General features: G+C 39.7%; 1 pseudogene; it reads left to right on the top strand.

Moving 5' to 3' along the window:
* Window positions 1-14,881: 14,881 nt before the first annotated feature.
* Window positions 14,882-15,006, top strand: LOC117704803 (small nucleolar RNA SNORA17; annotated as a pseudogene).
* Window positions 15,007-17,017: the final 2,011 nt, after the last annotated feature.

The following is a 17,017-nucleotide window of genomic DNA, read 5'->3' on the forward strand; positions in this document are numbered from 1 at the left end:
ATGCATTTGCTAGAAAAAGCAATAGCAAGCAGACAAAGAGAAGGAAAGCCCACTTCCATCTTTCATGCCATATATATAGGTTGCCAAAAGGTGTGGTCAAGGTTAAAGGTTTATACTCCTACCTCAAAAGATCTGGATTAAAGATTTATATTCTTTGTCCAAAGATCGGGACTAGAAGTATGTCTTCCCACTTCAGATAGTTTAAGAAAAAGAAAACACACAGATTTGGCCAGTCATTTGCATTTTAGTTAATTCTAGATGTAGCGAAGGTGACAACTAAGAATATTTATCATACATGTCCATTCCTAACCCTGATGCTAGCTTCAACTGATGAGCATTTGGAAATGAAAAATTCATTTGTTTCACTGAACAAAGCATTCTTAAGGGCAGATCCTCTGCCCAGCAGAATGGACAACACAAAATAAACTCAACTACATCTTTGGAGGTTATTTTTCTTATAATGTTTGGTCAGTGCATTTGTTTAACCTTACTGGTACTTTGAGTATATATTATAGCTTCTGATTTTGTGATTTTTCTGGGATATCTCCCCCCCCCCCCGTGTGTGTAGGGTTAGTGGGGTCCTGCATCCACTTCACCACAGGATTCAGGCCACTCAGGGAGGCAGGATGCAAGAGTTTTGACCTCGCTTACCCCAGGCAGTCTCTGGTTCATTGTCAGGCTGTAGGAAAGCCACGAGTACACTGCTCCAGGGGTGGAGAAGCACAGTCTGAGGTCCTAGGGGCAGACAGAGCTAGCTCAGGGGTCACCCGGCTTGCAAGGAGGTTGGGGCCAACTGGTTCTCAGGTTCTTGGGCACCCAGGCACTGCTGGAAGCCTTGGAAGAGCTAAGAACAGAGTCGGGGCCAGCAGCCTGGGAAAAGCAGGGAGCTCCGGCTAGATCCAATGGGGAGAGAGTCCTTGGCTTGTCGGTGGGCAGCTGTCTTGGAATTGACTTGGCTTGGTCATGGCCATGGCTGGGAGCACAGAGAGGCCTTCTAAGGGAGATTGGATCACAGCTCCTTGGACCAAAGCCTTCTCCACTGCTCCCCATGGCAGATCTGATGAAAAGAGGCAGTCCATGGTTTTAAGGCATTTATTGTCATGGTGGAAAGTGGATAAGTAAAACCATACCCCACTTCTCAGGGTGGGCCCGAGGTTAAATACCTTTTGCAGAAAGGAGTGTCTGGGAAGGAGAGTTTATTGGCTAAGACCTCCGGGCCTTAAGTACCTCATTAAAATAGAGATCTGTCTTGAGGCTAAGTGACCACAAGTCGAGTCATTTACATGTAGAGAGGCTTGAGGTGTTGCCCTTATGTTACTGCTGGCCACAAATCTATGAAGGGCTGTGGGGGACTATAGCTACCTGACAGGAACTGGGTGCCCTGGAGTGATGCAAATGTCTTCTGTTTCTTCAGGGACACCCAGGTTTCTAGCCTTTGCTCAACCAGGAACCGGGCTGCCTTTCACGGTCCTATATGTATACATGTATATCTCTGCATCTTGATGTGTTTCTCATGGTTTTTCTTTGATTCTTTTTCTTCAATTGTTGTTTTGTCATATTCTTACTTGTTTGTTGTAGAGAAATTTTAATCCAGCAACATGGATGGCCTGGCAAGCAATCACATCCAAAAATATGATCCAGCCAGAGTACAGACATGCCCTTAGGACACATCTTTAACCCTTAACAATAAAGATAAGGTTAGTCCGTGAAAGGAAGCAGCCATATTGAAAGTGACATCTAATTGTAGGGCAGACAAAGTGACAAATCAGAGAAAGATTTTACAGAATGAGTCAGAGATGGGATATGCTTAACTCATGTAAAAACAGCAGAGAAATGGGGTACTTAAGAGCAATGAGAAAGTAAAAAGGACGTGGTATGTATGTGTGTGCATAAGGCAGTTTTACCACAGCTATTCTACAGACACAGGTGAGACAAGCTAGACACAGGAGAGAACAAGCTAGACATAGGTGAAGACAGAACTAGCCAGAAAATGAGATGTTGTTAGAAGATTAGAACACGTTGCCAACTTTAGTATGGGACCATGCAGAACAATTCAGCCAGAAGCTGAGAAAATTCAGATTGAATCAGTCAGTTTGGAAGATTAGATTGTATGGAGGCTAGTATCTTCCAGTCCTGGGCCTAGGGATAGTTAGAACAGAGAAGGAAACATTCCGGGCTCATCCCAAGGCCTGTATTTGTACATCTTAGGTATGGCTCTGATCTCATCACTTCATTTTAGGAAACAAAAGTGACATTGACAGTTTGTTATTTCTTATCTTGATTTATTATTAACCCTTAGATTCCTGTTTGTTTTCTAAGGAGAGACAGAATGACCAGTAGTGGGGGCATAGCTGTGTCTTGAGTGAAGACACAATTTTTAAGTTTCTAAGAAGCCACCAAATTGATTTCCAAAGTGGTTGTACAAATTTCTACTTCTACAGTCAAGAAGGGGTACTCTCCTTGCTCTACATTTTCTACAGCATTAGCTATTCTTTGAGTTTTTTATCTTAATCATTGTGATAGGTGTAAGATGGAGTCTTAGATTCCTTTTTATTTGCATCCCCATGATAACTAAGGATGTTTCATATTTCTGTAAGAGTTTCCCAGCCATTAGAGAGTAGTCATCTGTCAAAAATCTTCTATTTCCTCTGTACCCTATTTTATTTTAGTTATTTGGCTTGTTGATGGCTAATTTCTTGAGTTCTTAATATATTTTAGATATCAGCCCTATGTCAAATGTAGGGTTGATGAAGATCTTTTCTCTTTCTGTACTGTTTTGTCCTTTTAACTGTGTTCATTGCCTTACAAAGATTTTCAGTTTCGTGAGGACTTATTTATTGATTGTTAATCTTATTGCCTGGACTATTGGTGTTGTCTTCAGGAAGTTATTTCTTGTACCACTGCTTTCAAGATGTAGGATTATTGGCATTCTTCTACATGCAAACATCCTGTTAGACCAGCACCATTTGTTGAATGTGTTTTTCTTTCTCCATGGTACAGTTTTGGCTTCTTTGTTAAGAATCAAGTTTCTGTAGGTATGTGGGTTTACTCATGGGTCTTAAATTCAGTTACATTGATTAACCTGTCTGTTTTTATACAAATACCATCTAGTTTTTATTATATTGTTCTGTAGTAGAGATTGAGATCAGGGATTGTGATAATTCCAGAAGTTCTTCCACCATACAGGATAATTTTAGCAATCCTGGCTTTTTTTTTCTTTTTCTAAATGGAGTTTGGTATTAGTTTTTTATAGTCTGTACAGTACAGAATTTTGTGGAAATTTTGATGGGAATTATTTTGAATTTGTAAGCTGCTTTTGGCAAAATAGTTATTTTTATTATTTTAATCCTATTGATCCATGAGCATGGAAGATCTTTTCATCTTCTGATATCTTCTTTAATTTCTTTCTTCTAAGACTTTAAGTTCTTAACATCTTTCATTTTCTTGGCTGGGGTTACATCAAGATAGTTAATATTATTTGTGGCTACTGAAAATAGTATTATTTTCTTAATTTCTTTCTCAGCCTATTTAACACTTGTATAAAGGGGGGCTACTGATTTTTTTAGCCTATTTAATATTAAGTCACATTGCTGAAGGTGTTTATTAGCTCTAGGAGTTCTCTGGTAGAATTTTTGAGGTCACTTTTGTAAACTATTAAATCATATGTTAATAGCAAATATTCTAACTTCTTCCTTTTCGATTTGTATACCCTTGAACTCCTTTAGTTGTCTTATTTCTGTAACTAAAACTTCAAGTAATATATTGAATAAATATGAAGTGAGGGAGGAGCCTTGTCTTGTCCTTGGTTTTAGTGGATTGCTTTAAGTTTCTCTCCATTTAATTTGATGCTAGCTATAAGCTTGCTGTATATTGCCTTTGTTGTGTTTAGGTAGTTACCCTATGCCGCTGATCTCTCCAAGACTTTTATCATGAAAAAGTGTTGGATTTTGTCAAAGGCTTTTTTTCAGCATCGAGTGAGATAATCACCTCTTTTTTTTTCTTTCAGTTTGATTATATGGTGGATTTCATTGATGGATTTTCATATGTTGCATATATTAAAAACTGTAAGGGGAAAAAGGAAACATTCCCCAAATTGAAGTCTCAATCTGGAGCATCTATGCCCCAAATGCAAGGACACCCACATTCATCAAACACATTTTATTAAAGCTCAAATCACACCTTAAACATCACACAATAATAGTAGAGAACTTCAACACCCCACTTTCACTAATGGGTATGTCATGGAGACAGCAAAACAATGAAACAAATGTTACGAATCAAATAGATTTAACAAATATATAGAGAATCTTTCATCCAAACACAAAAGAATATCCCTTCTTGGTAATTCACAGAACCTTCTCCAAATATTTGCCATATAATTGGACACAAAGTAAGCCTCACAGATATAAGAAGACTGAAATCACCCCTAGTATTCTATCAGATCATTGTAGACTTCAACAACAACAACAACAGAAAGCCCACATATTCCTGGAAACTGAACAACTCTCTACTTAGTGATAACTTGGTTAGGGAAGAAATAAAGAAATTAAAGACAAAATGAAGGCACAGCATATCCAAACTTGTAAGACACAATGAAAGCAGTGTTAAGAGGAAAATTCATAACACTACAGATCATCGTAAAGAAATTGGAGAGATCCAATACTAGCAACTTAACAGTACACCTAAAAGCTCTAGAACAAAAAGCAGCAAACACACCCAAGAGGAGTAGATGGCAAGAATTGGTCAAACTCAGGGCTGAAACCAATCAAATAGAAACAGAGAGAACAATCCAAAGAATCAACCAAACCAAGAGCTGGTTCTTTGAGAAAATCAACAAGACAGATAAACTTTAGCCAAACTAACTAAAAGGCACAAAAACAATATCCAAAAGTGATGACGTAGGAACACTGGTTCCTTCCGGTCTGGGCCAGAGCACTGAGCAGATCTTGGGTGGCAGCTCTGCCTCCAACCTCCAAGAACCCAGAGGAAGCAGGGATCCCAGGTGCTCGAACTCAGGCAGTATCTTAGGTAAGCAGACAGCAGGGCCTGCCCTAAACAGGGAGTAACTGGGAACCAAAAGGACCCAGGAAGTCACTCCCGGCTCAGAACACTGGTTCCTTCCTGTCTGGGCCAGAGCACTGAGCAGATCTTGGGTGGCAGCTCTGCCCCCAACATCCAAGAACCCAGAGGAAGCAGGGATCCCAGGCACTCTATTTGGACAGTGTCTTAGAAACTAGTTCTCAGATCTGAGGCCTAGATCAGACCTCTGCCAGGTCTGCTGTTGTGTGGACCCCGGATTCCACCTGAGACATACTGGAAGTTCCACTCAATCCAGATCCACAGAGGAACAAATGAACTCAGAGCTTCAGACAACGTATCCTGAGATATTCTAGAGGAGACACTGCACCCAGCACAGCAGACACCTAGCTGGACTACTACCTTGGAGGCACCATATCCTGAGGCATCCTAGAGGTACCACTATAATCAGTGCAGCTGGAAAAGATCACAGAGACATCTGGACCCCTAGGAGATCAGACACAAGCTAGATAACTAGAAAGACAGGCTTCAGTCAGAGACAGCAAGTACAGGCAGCACTAGAGTTAACCAGATGGCAAAAGGCAAGAGCAAGAATGTAAACAACAGAAACCAAAGTTACATAGCATCATCAGAACCCAGCTCCCCCATCAGAGCAAGCCCTGAACACCCCATCACACCAGAAAAGCAGGAATCAGAATTAAAATCACTTCTCATGATGATGATAGAGGGCTTTAAGAAAGACATAAATAACACTCTCAAAGAACTTAAGGAGAGCACTGGTAGACAGATAGAAACCCTTAAAGAGGAAACACAAAAATCCCTTAAGGAATTTCAAGAAAATGCAACCAAACGGGAAAAGAAATTAAACAGAACCATGCAGGATCTAAAAATGGAAGTAGAAACAATAAAGAAATCACAAAGGGACAATACCCTGGAGATAGAAAACCTAAAAAAACGATCAGGAGTCATAAACACAAGTATCACCAACAGAATACAAGAGATGGAAGAGAGAATCTCATGTGCAGAAGATACCATGGAAAACATTGACACAACTGTCAAAGAAAATGCAAAATACAAAAAGCTACTAACCCAAAATATACAAGAAATCCAAGACACAATGAGAAGGCCAAACCTAAGGATAATAGGTATAGATGAGGGGGAAGACTCCCAACTAAAAGGACCAGTAAATATCCTCAACAAAATTATAGAGGAAAACTTCCCTAACCTAAAGAAAGAGATGTCCATAAATATACAAGAAGCTTACAGAACTCCAAATAGTTTAGACCAGAAAAGAAGTACTTCCCGCCATATAATAGTCAAAACATCAAATGTACAAAACAAAGAAAAAATACTAAAAGCAGTAAGGGAAAAAGGCAAAGTCACATATAAAGGCAGACCTATAAGAATTACACCAGACTTCTCACCAGAGACCATAAAAGCCAGAAGATCCTGGACCTATATCATACAGACCCTAAGAGAACACAAATGCCAGCCCAGACTACTATACCCAGCAAAACTGTCAATCATTATTGATGGAGAAACCAAAATATTCCATGACAAATCCAAATTTACACAGTATCTCAACACAAATCCAGCACTTCAAAGAATAATTGGTGGAAAACTCCCACACAAGGAGGGAAACTACAACCTAGAAAAAGCAAGAAAGTAATCTTCCAAAAACCCCAAAAGAAGAGAGTTACACAAACATATCTCCACGGATGTTAGCCCAAAAGCTTGGATTATCGAAGACTCAACCCACAGACCACATGAAGCTCATGAAGAAGGAAGACCAAGAGGGGATGCCTCAGTTCTACTTAGAACGAGAAATAAAAATGCTCAAGGGATCAAATAGGGAAACAAAACATGGAACAGAAACTGAAGGAGGGGCCATCAGGAGACCTTTCCACCTGGGTATTCACCCCATGTACAGCCACCTAATCTAAACACTGTTGTGGATGGCTGGAAGTGCATAATGTGAGGAACATGATATAGCTGTCTCCTTAGAGGTCAGCCAAAGACTAAAACACTCAGAGGACAATGTTCACAATTAACCACTGATATGATCAGGGGTTTCCCAATGGAGAACTTAGTGAGAGGACTGAAGGAGCAGAAAGGGTTATTGACCCCAGGTGGAAAGCAACAATACCAAACAACCAGAGCCGCCCAGGGTCTAAACCACCAGCCTGGGAACACATAGGGAGGGACCCAAGACTCCAGAGGTATATGTAGGGGAGGATGGCCCTGTCAGACATAGGTGGGAGAGGAGTTTCTTGGTCCCATAAAAAAATGAATGAATGAACACACAGTGGGGGGGGGGATGTGAGGGCAGGGAGGGGATAGTGAGGGGGGTAGGGGTGGTCACTGCCTCATAGAAGCATGAGGAGGGGATGGGATAGGTTTCTGGGTGGTGGGAGGAAGTAGGCTAAGGGGATAAAATCTGAAACGTAAATACTACAACCAATTTTAAGAAGCGGGGGAAAAAAAGTCTTCAGAACCAACATCTTTAAAAAAAAATGTCAGCCCCCTGGGGGGTGGAAATTTTTTTTTTCTTGATACTAAAACTTGTTCTGAGAATTGTATATTGCAGAATACACAGCCTTGGTGTATCTACTCATCAAGCATACTGAGCAGACCTGCCCAAACCTCTGATGTCCTGGAATTCCATCTGGATTCAGTGAAGACACAGCATCAGAGGCTTATCAACTTACTCTCCCCCGTACCCCTCTTCTAAAATCTCAACGCCCTTAATCAGCTTGAAGAAGTTAAAGAAGAGTCAGCGCCCCTATTCCCTGAGCTTGGGGACTAATGTGGTTAATAATGGTCTGTCTTTCTAGGGACAAGTAGTGGTTTTGTTGGAACAGGGGGGATTAGCTAGGACTTACTGCATAGCCATAACCTACTGGTAGAAATCTGTATACTTATTATCAAGATGAAGTTATAAATTCTTAAATGGTACAAAATTTACTTTGATCTCAAATTTAAGGTTTTCATTGGTACGAGCCTCTTATTAATATAAAAATGAGATGAATATTGATACACTCATGGGCATTGTGCCTGTATAACACATTTAGGAATACAATGCCTAGACCCAGCCCTTTTTTAACTGATTTGGGATGGTTAACCTATGAGTTAAGGGACTATAGCAAATTCATATTTTTGAGTTTATTGTTAGGGTGCTTTCCATATTTTACTTAGAAATAGCCGAGAGGAGTTAACAGAAAACAGTCCAGGTTACCTTACATGGATAGTTGGTTTTCAAAACATCAGAAGTCCATAGAACTGATGCTTCAAATATTTATATATTAATGTTCATATTGATTAGAGACCTGTCTGCTCCTGACAGCTTCCTGTCGTGGATTCTAAGAAGAAATTGAGCATCCTTGGAGTTACTCCAGTTGTGTGGTAACAGCCACTAGGCAAGAATTGCCTCTCTCCATCTACAGACAAATTACTGTCCAGAAAAGGACACACATGCAGAATAGTCGACTGATTATATCTGCCTAGAGAGAGTAATCAGTCCTTAATAATCCTGCATCACCAAGTTCTGTCAGATGATTCTGGGCCAGAAGGCTGAAGATTTGATGCTCGAACGTTCGGTAGTATAGGGGCTTTTCAGGAGTTCAGAGGTCTCTATAAATTGGCTAAGTTTTAGAAGCTATGCTTTGTGCTTCCCACAATTATAGTTAACTCAGTCATTCTGGATTTCTGACGGGGTTGAAAACTTATAGCTATTTACCGTAAGAGAAAAGATTTGAGTGGATGGTAGTCAGCTGACATTCATCCTAAAGCCAGGTTCAGAACTAAATGTTTTAGTTAGGATAGATGACAGAGGTGCTGGTTAGTCAACAAAATGATGGACTGGGTATTAGGACTATCTTGTACCTCACTGGTACAAATTGGCATAATTATGCTCTAATTGTATTTTGAGAGAAAAGTTTCATTTTAACAGAAAGGGTGATGTGTAGGAGGAGCTAAGGTAGGAGGAGTACTGAGAGCAAGAAAAGGAGTAAGAAGAGGAGGAGAAGAAGGATAGGAGAAGCTAGGTGATGAAAGAGAGAAAGAGGGGGGAGACAGGGAGGCAGATATTCATGTATTTCCACCAGTCAAAGATAGTTGTTATATCTAGGTCAGTCAGTGGGTTACACCTCTGATTGAACAATTCCAAACTTATAACGCTTATGATTAACATTATTTTAAAAAAAATGTATAAATGCAAAAAGGAAAAGGGGGCATGTGATAGGGGTTTTCTAAGGGGGGTGGGGGGGAATGGGGAAAGGGGATGGCATCTGAAGTGTAAATAAAATATCTAATAAAAAAAAAGAAAAAAAAAGTGATGACTCAAAATTTGTCCCATTTAAAAGTAGTGCAGGGATGGAGCAGAAACTGAAGGAAAAGCGAAACAAAAACCTGCCAAACTAGAAATCCATCCCATAGGCAAAGACAAATGCCTGCCATGATAAATGATACTATATTTGCAAACGAGAGTCTAGCATAACTGTCATCTGAGTAACTATACCTATCATTGGATGGAAACAGAAGCAGCCAAATATTAAAATGTGGGCAGCGACACCCATGGAAGACTTGAGGAAAGGATTGTAGGCCCAGAAATAGATGGGAACTCCACAGGAATACCAACAGTCAATAAACTTGGACCCTTAGGAGCTCTTGGAATCTGAACCACCAACCAAAGAATATACTTGTGCTGGAAGTAGGCTTTCAGGCATATATATATAGCAGAAAGGCAGATCAGTCTTCATGGCTGCCCTGTATGGCCTCAGTGGGAGACAATGTGTCTAATCTGACAGAGACTTGATGTACCAGGGTTGGAGAATACTCAGAGAGATCTCACTCTCTCAGAGGTGAGGGGGAGGTGGGAAGGGGGAGAGGAAGGAACTCAGTGAGGGGGGGACTGTGACGGAGAGCAGCATTTGGGAAAAAGAGAAAGAGAGGAAGGAAGGATGGATGGAAGGAAGAAAGGAAGGAAGGAAGGAAGGAAGGAAGGAAGGAAGGAAGAAAGAAAGAAAGAAAGAAAGAAAGAAAGAAAGAAAGAAAGAAAGAGATTTCTTTAAAGAAAGAAAAATGCTTTCTTGAAAGAAAAGAAGGAAGGAAGGAAAGAAGGAAGAAAAGAAGGAAGGAAAGAAGAAAGGAAAGAAGGAAGAAAAGAAGGAAGGAAAGAAGGAAGGAAGGAAGGAAGGGAGGGAGGGAGGAAATTTTATTTTTATAAAGTTAACTGTGATGGCTATTCCTGATTGTCAGGAATCTGGAATGAACTACAATCCAGAATTAGAGGGCACACCTGTGATCCAGATCTTGAGGCTGAAAGATACAAATTTCTGATCTGGATCTTGGCAGGGAGATCTTGAGGCATAGTGACCATGAGAAGCTTAGTCATAGGCAAGTTATTACATGTCTTTAATCCCAGGAGAATGAGGCAAGATCTCTGAGTTCAAGGTCAGCATGGGACAAAGCAAGTTCCAGATCCAGACATGGTGGTACACAACTTTTAATTTGGACCAGACCTTCTGCTAGAGGCTTACATAAGCACTTTGGAAGAAAGAAGAGTCACTCTTGTACTTACCTGCCAGCACCTTTGTTAGAACCTACTTCTGCAGAAGACCAGCTGAAACAACTAGCCTAGTGGGATTGAGCAACTAATAAATTCTTGGACTTCCCATTCACAGCTACCCATTGTTGGGTTAGTTGGACTACAGACTGTAAGTTATCATAATAAACTCCTTCAATATAGAGAGACATTCCATAAGTTCTGTGACTCTAGAGAACACTAATACATCAACTTACAATTGTAAACATGTTTATGTTCTAGAAGTAATGCATCTGCATTGCTTCAAAGGCCTTTTAAACTTTTAATGTTATTAAATTTGAAAATAAGAATACTTTATAATATTATAGGGAAGCTCATATAACATATACAATGTTGGAGTAAGGAAACAGAAACAATGATGTTAGAAATTTAAGCTAAAACATGGTGTAGAACCTTCTTATCTTCCCTACAGTATCCAATAGAGTTTAGTAATATCAGAATGACCAGAAAACTTGCAATATACACAATTTCAGCTGTACAGCTTGTTAACTTAACAGAGGTAGTATACATGGCATGAAATAGTTATATTAATGGCTCTAGAAAATATACTTTTATGTACAGTAATAGCAATGGATATTTTTAGCATCTGACTACATATTATCTACATTGATGTTGTTTTTAAATAAAAGTTCACACAGGTAATAATCTTACTTTATATATTACAAACATTCACAAGTTAGATGATAAAATGACCTCTTCAAAGCTTTAATATATAGAACCTAACCAATAATTAATTACATAAGTGGCAAATACTGTATGGTAGCTATAGGAACAGCACGAATAATACACAGCTCAAATAATTTGTATTGCACAGCACAAGTATCATGTCAATTAAAGTGAATAGAATGGTACAATATTCAGGTCAGGTACTGAATTCTTTATTTTGTAGACTATGAACAGCTCATGGTTCTATTATGAAAGCTGAAAATTGAAATTATTTAGTGAGTAAAGTACATTTGGGAATTGCTTTCTTGTGAATTTCTAAGACACTTGATTGCATTCAAAAGCATGTTTATCTCATTGACATATTTCAGTACATTCTTAACAAATTCCACAGCACACAGATGGACCTGATGCAGTTCTAGATTTATTGACAGAGATTTAACAGGTCTCCACTGTATTCAAATTACTTTCTATTAACTTAACACATTTGCTCTAATTAAAAAGTAAAACTTCACTTTCTTTCAAGGGCCCCTTTGTGAATCCTGGGGCCATTTAGCTCAGAAACGAAAGATCAAATGACAGCAGATGAAAATATTAAAATGTGAGTTCCATACTTTAATTTTGTCTCTAAATTTAGAGGCGCTATAAAATTAAAGTGAAAATTGTAGTGAATGATTCCTTAAGAAGTGTATATCCTTTTATCTAAGTCAATTAAATCTTATATATAGGGAATTACTAGTCTCAATTAAGAAGCATATGAATTTTAATTAGTTTTGTTTGAAAGGAATCTAACCTGTTGTCAGAATGCTTGATTTATTAATGGTGTCAACAAAAATATATACATACATGCATACACACACACACATATATATTTAACATATTTGTAATTAATACATATGTATATTAAATATATACAATTATATATAATTGTAATGTATATTTATATATATTAGCAAACCAATACTGCTGTTGTTAGAGAGGTTAGAGAATGCTCATGGTATCATGTTTCCTCTTAAAATCTAACTGCTAGAGAGTATTTAACCAGAATTTAGCAATCTACCAATGGAGAACAGAGATGTAAACAGCACCTTTACTGTGTTTTATAACAACTCTTTCCCTTAGTCATGTATTCATTCCCCTGTTTTATCATGTGTCTGATACACTGAGATTGACATAAGGATATTATTGAATACACCAGAAAGAACACAGTCAGGTAGAACTAAAATTCACTTGTTTCATCTTTTGGTGGATGTAATATTCATTGCTTTTAGATACAAAATATCAAATGAATTCAGTCAATGCTCAGTATGCATGTCTAAAGATTGGACAGACTTGAAGATTCGACTTGGATTTCAGAAGTCCTTCCAGCAGTTGAAGCCCGATGATTAAGAGTGACCCACAAGGTACCGGACGGTGGTGGCACATGCCTTTAATCCCAGCGCTTGAGAGGCAGAGGCAGGTGGATTTCTGAGTTCTAGGCCAGCCTGGTCTACAGAGTGAGTTCCAGGATAGCCAGGGCTATACAGAGAAACCCCGTCTCGAAAAATCAAAGAAAAGAAAAAAAAAAAAAACAAAAAAGAGTGACCCACGAGACTGAGTACTTACATTTTCTCACAATGTATCATTTAGAAACTGCACAATTTGAAAATTTAGCAAATCATTGAAGTAGAAATTGTTTTGTTGTTTTATAGATTTGATCCACTATCTATCAATCATCAAACACTAATATTCACACTGGAACCAGTAAAATTACTGAAACTTCAGGCTGTTTCATTTTCTAAACAGTGAACTTGCAGAGTGCTTATAGCATGCTATGCTCTTCCATGGAGCTATATGTTTATGTCTTAATGCATTCTATTAAATAAGCAACTTTGTAGTAATACTTTAAAAGTTGCTATGTGACATCAAGGAGATCGTCCCATGTGAGTACATGAAAAATTAAATTTGAAGTAGTAAGCACTACATTGTTTTCTTTAATGAGAACAAAGCATATTCAATTATTTTTGGAATAAACTCAAAGACTTTTATAACAACAACTTTAAGATAGTAAAGAAAAACTTTTGAAGGCAATAGAAGATGGAAAGACCTCCCATCCTCAGGAATCAGTGAATTAACATTTTAAAAATTGGCATCCAACAAAAAGCAATCTACTGATTAAGCACAATCCTCATCAAAGTTCCAGTGCGTTCTTGACAGAAATCAAACAAATCTTAAATTTTATATAGAAATACACAGATAATAAACCTAGAATAGTCAAAATAAAAGAACTGCTAGAGTTATTACTAGCCCTGAGTTTAAGTTATACTATAACAATAAAACCAGCATAATATTGACATAAAATTAGATGTATTGATCAGTGAAATAGAACCGAAAACTTGGTTTTAAATTCATGTCCCAATGGTCACCTGAATTTTGATAAACAAGATCTTATGGTTGAACTAATACATCTTGGTACATCATTTATACATTTTTAATATAAATGTCTTATCAAATCCATCAATCACTAAAATAACAGCATCATATACTTATGTTATTATTGCACACTTATTTTGTTTTAGTATTTAAATATTATTATTTCTATTGTAATTCATTTTTAATCTGTCTACTATGTGAAACAAAAACAAATATGTAAACAATTGTCAATTTTTCCAACATGATTTAGTATGCACCATCATTTGAAAGGGAAGTACCTGTTCTATCATCTGAAATCATCAATATACTCTCTTATCAATCAGTCTTCCAATGCGTTGCATTTCATCCACCTATTTTCATGTTTCTTCATTACAATAAACTGAATATGTGGACTTGTGTAATCACAAGGGATTCTTCTAGTACGTGATTTTACTGACTTGAAATGTCATCCTAAGCCTCATTTCTAGTTTTGCCAGAGACTGACTTTCTTTTCTTTCTTTCTTTCTTTCTTTCTTTCTTTCTTTCTTTCTTTCTTTCTTTCTTTCTTTCTTTTTTTCCTTCTTTCTTTTGTCCTCCTCCTCCCTTTTCTCCTCCTCCTTCTCTTTTTTTCTTTGTGTTTTGGTATTTGTTTGTTTGTTATTTTATTTTTTTCCCAGATAAGGTATGTCTGTGTAGCCCTGGCTGTTCTAGAATCTTCTCTCTGGAGACTAGGCTGGCCTGGTATTCACATGGAATGATCTCCTAGATGTCTCCACTTCTTTCCTTGCTTGGCTTGGCATAGAAATATGCCTCTTGTTGCCATCAGACTTTCTCTGTGCAGTGTCAGGCAGGTCACTCTTCTCTGAGTCATTTCCCTTTTTTTCCCTGTCTCTTCATTCCTCGCCAAGTTTTCCCGGAAATAACTTATGGAGAAAACCATGTTTCACTTAACACATCCAAAAGTTCTGTTCCTATTAAACATACCCTAAGAGAGTTAGTTGTCTGCAATACTGTATTTAATTTACCACTACAAAAGCATTGAAATTAGAAACCTAATTGGTTTATCTACTAATAAGACAAATTTTGCATGCATTTATTTACAAATGGAAGATACAGCTAGTCAACTTTTGTTGCAGAGAGCATTTATGATTACAACTGATTCCGATCCTCTAAAGACAGTCCATTATCCCTGACCCTAGAGGTGTTGCAGGTCCATCTGCTGTGTTATATGTGTTTCAGTATATGGCAGAGAGGATAGAGGCTCTCTATGTGTTTGGGCGTATGAACATTTGAATGATTACTATCCTAACATTCCTTGAGGAAAGCAGGCTTAAGCCAACTTCCAGCCCAGCCCGAGGGGGTCCCAGACAATGAGCTTAAAGGACCAAGTCCATTGCCATGCAGGCCCAAACTGGCTTCCAGGATGGGGAGAAAGCAGGAAATTAGATGAACAGTGCCTGGGATTGCAGGCCCCAGCCAGAAGTGAGCCTGAGACAACCCACCATCCAATGGAGTCACTTAGACAGGCCAGGTGAGAAATGAGTCCGAGGTGACTACCAGAACAGTGCAATGGGGGCCTGCATAGGTAGGTAGCCTGAGATGACAACCAGTCTGGAAATGTGCAGGCCTTGGGAAAGGGGCTCAGGCTAAGCCTGAGATGACCCCTGCCAGGTGCCATAATGAATGAACTGTGTTTAGCATTCCTAAAACCATTACTGATATGACCCCGGATATTCAAAAACACTGGACACCACTAAGTGGAGCAAGTAAGTGGTACAGAAATGGAAGAGGGAAAAAAAAAAAAAAAAAAAAAAAAAACCAAAACCACAAGGAAGTGGGCAAAATAAAGAGAAGTAAAACAGGAGACTCGAACATGGTGAGGAACAGCTTAACATAAGTCGCTGAAGTTGCCAACTGAGAAAACAGTGGGGTTCTGGTCTGTGCTACATCTGGAGGCCATATTTGGTCCGTGGATCATCAGCAGCAGGGGTCTGTTACCACCAGGGCCAGGCAGATGCAACCTAGGGACATGTTGATGTCTACGGGATATACAGAACTGATTCCACCCCTCATGTGGGCATCCTGGAAGATCTGTCCCTAGGGGTCTTGAGAGCAGAAGAGCTGTCCTTGCCAGTAGCCAGCTGCAGTACTCCAGGGAGCAGGCACCTGCACATTACAGGATTTGTCAGCAAGCCAGCACCAATGGTGTGTGTGTGGAAGAGCTGATTCTACCATTGGCCTCCAGTACCGTGGTATGAATGAGGAAGAGATACATCCTCCCTTGCCCGTTATCACCTGCAGCAGGTGAGAGATCTAGCACTGTGGTGATGAGAGGAGTGCTTGTTTTGCTTCTCATAAGCTGCAGCACTTCAGAGAGCTAGTCCTTCACCTAGCCTGGGCAGTGCAGTAGAGATGACCCTGGTGGTTGATGGTTGATGGGACAGACTCAAAGGGTATGAGTTTGGGGAGTTGGCCCCACCACTTGCCCCATTATTCAGTGACATGAGAGATGGAGAGATGCACACCCCCATCCCCAAACAGCCCCCCTCCCTCCACCTAAGGCAGTCTAGAGAGCCGGCCTTGAGGTCATCAGAGCTGGATACCTGGTCCTGCCCCTCATCTGTTGCAGTCCTCCAGAGAGCAGTCCCTGCACCTCACCTAGGAAGCATGGTTGAGAGTCATATGTAAGCTGCTCTTAGAGAGTGAGCTAGCCTCACAACTTGTTTGCCGTCTGACAGCATGGGTAATGGAGGTATGGTCCCCCTTACCCTTACCCTTGCCACTTACACTATGTGAAATATCTGGCCCTGGAGTCCTGAGAGCCAGAGAACTGGCCCTGCTCTACACCAGTTTTGAGAGTGGGTCCTCTCACCTTGCCTGGACAGTAGAATAGATCTGGCCCTGGATGAGGGGATTGCAGGTGAGCCAGCCCTGCTTCTTGTCAGCTGGGCAGTGGCATGGATGAAGGGGAGATAACTGGCCATGTCTCTCACTGGCTGTAACACTTGGGAAAGCAGGCCCTGCACCTTGCCTGGGCATCTGGGTAGAACTGGCTCTTGTTGCAGGGAATGCATGTGAGCAAGCTCCAAGGGTATGAATGCAGAATAGCCAGTGGGCTGACCAGTTCAGATACCACTCAGGCTCAGGTCCAGGACCTTGAATTTGCGCACCCAAACATCTAGCCCAAGAATGAATTGCTGGGCTGCATGAAGGGACCAGTCCTACAGGTCCAAAGCTTCAGGATCTCCATGACACAGGGTAACAACTGACTATCTGAAAGGATTCCCAGTGGTTCCAGTATTAATAGAGTAGCAGAAGCCAGAG

The sequence above is a fragment of the Arvicanthis niloticus genome, chromosome 2 (assembly GCF_011762505.2).
Source record: "Arvicanthis niloticus isolate mArvNil1 chromosome 2, mArvNil1.pat.X, whole genome shotgun sequence".
Classification (NCBI taxonomy): Eukaryota; Metazoa; Chordata; class Mammalia; order Rodentia; family Muridae; genus Arvicanthis; species Arvicanthis niloticus.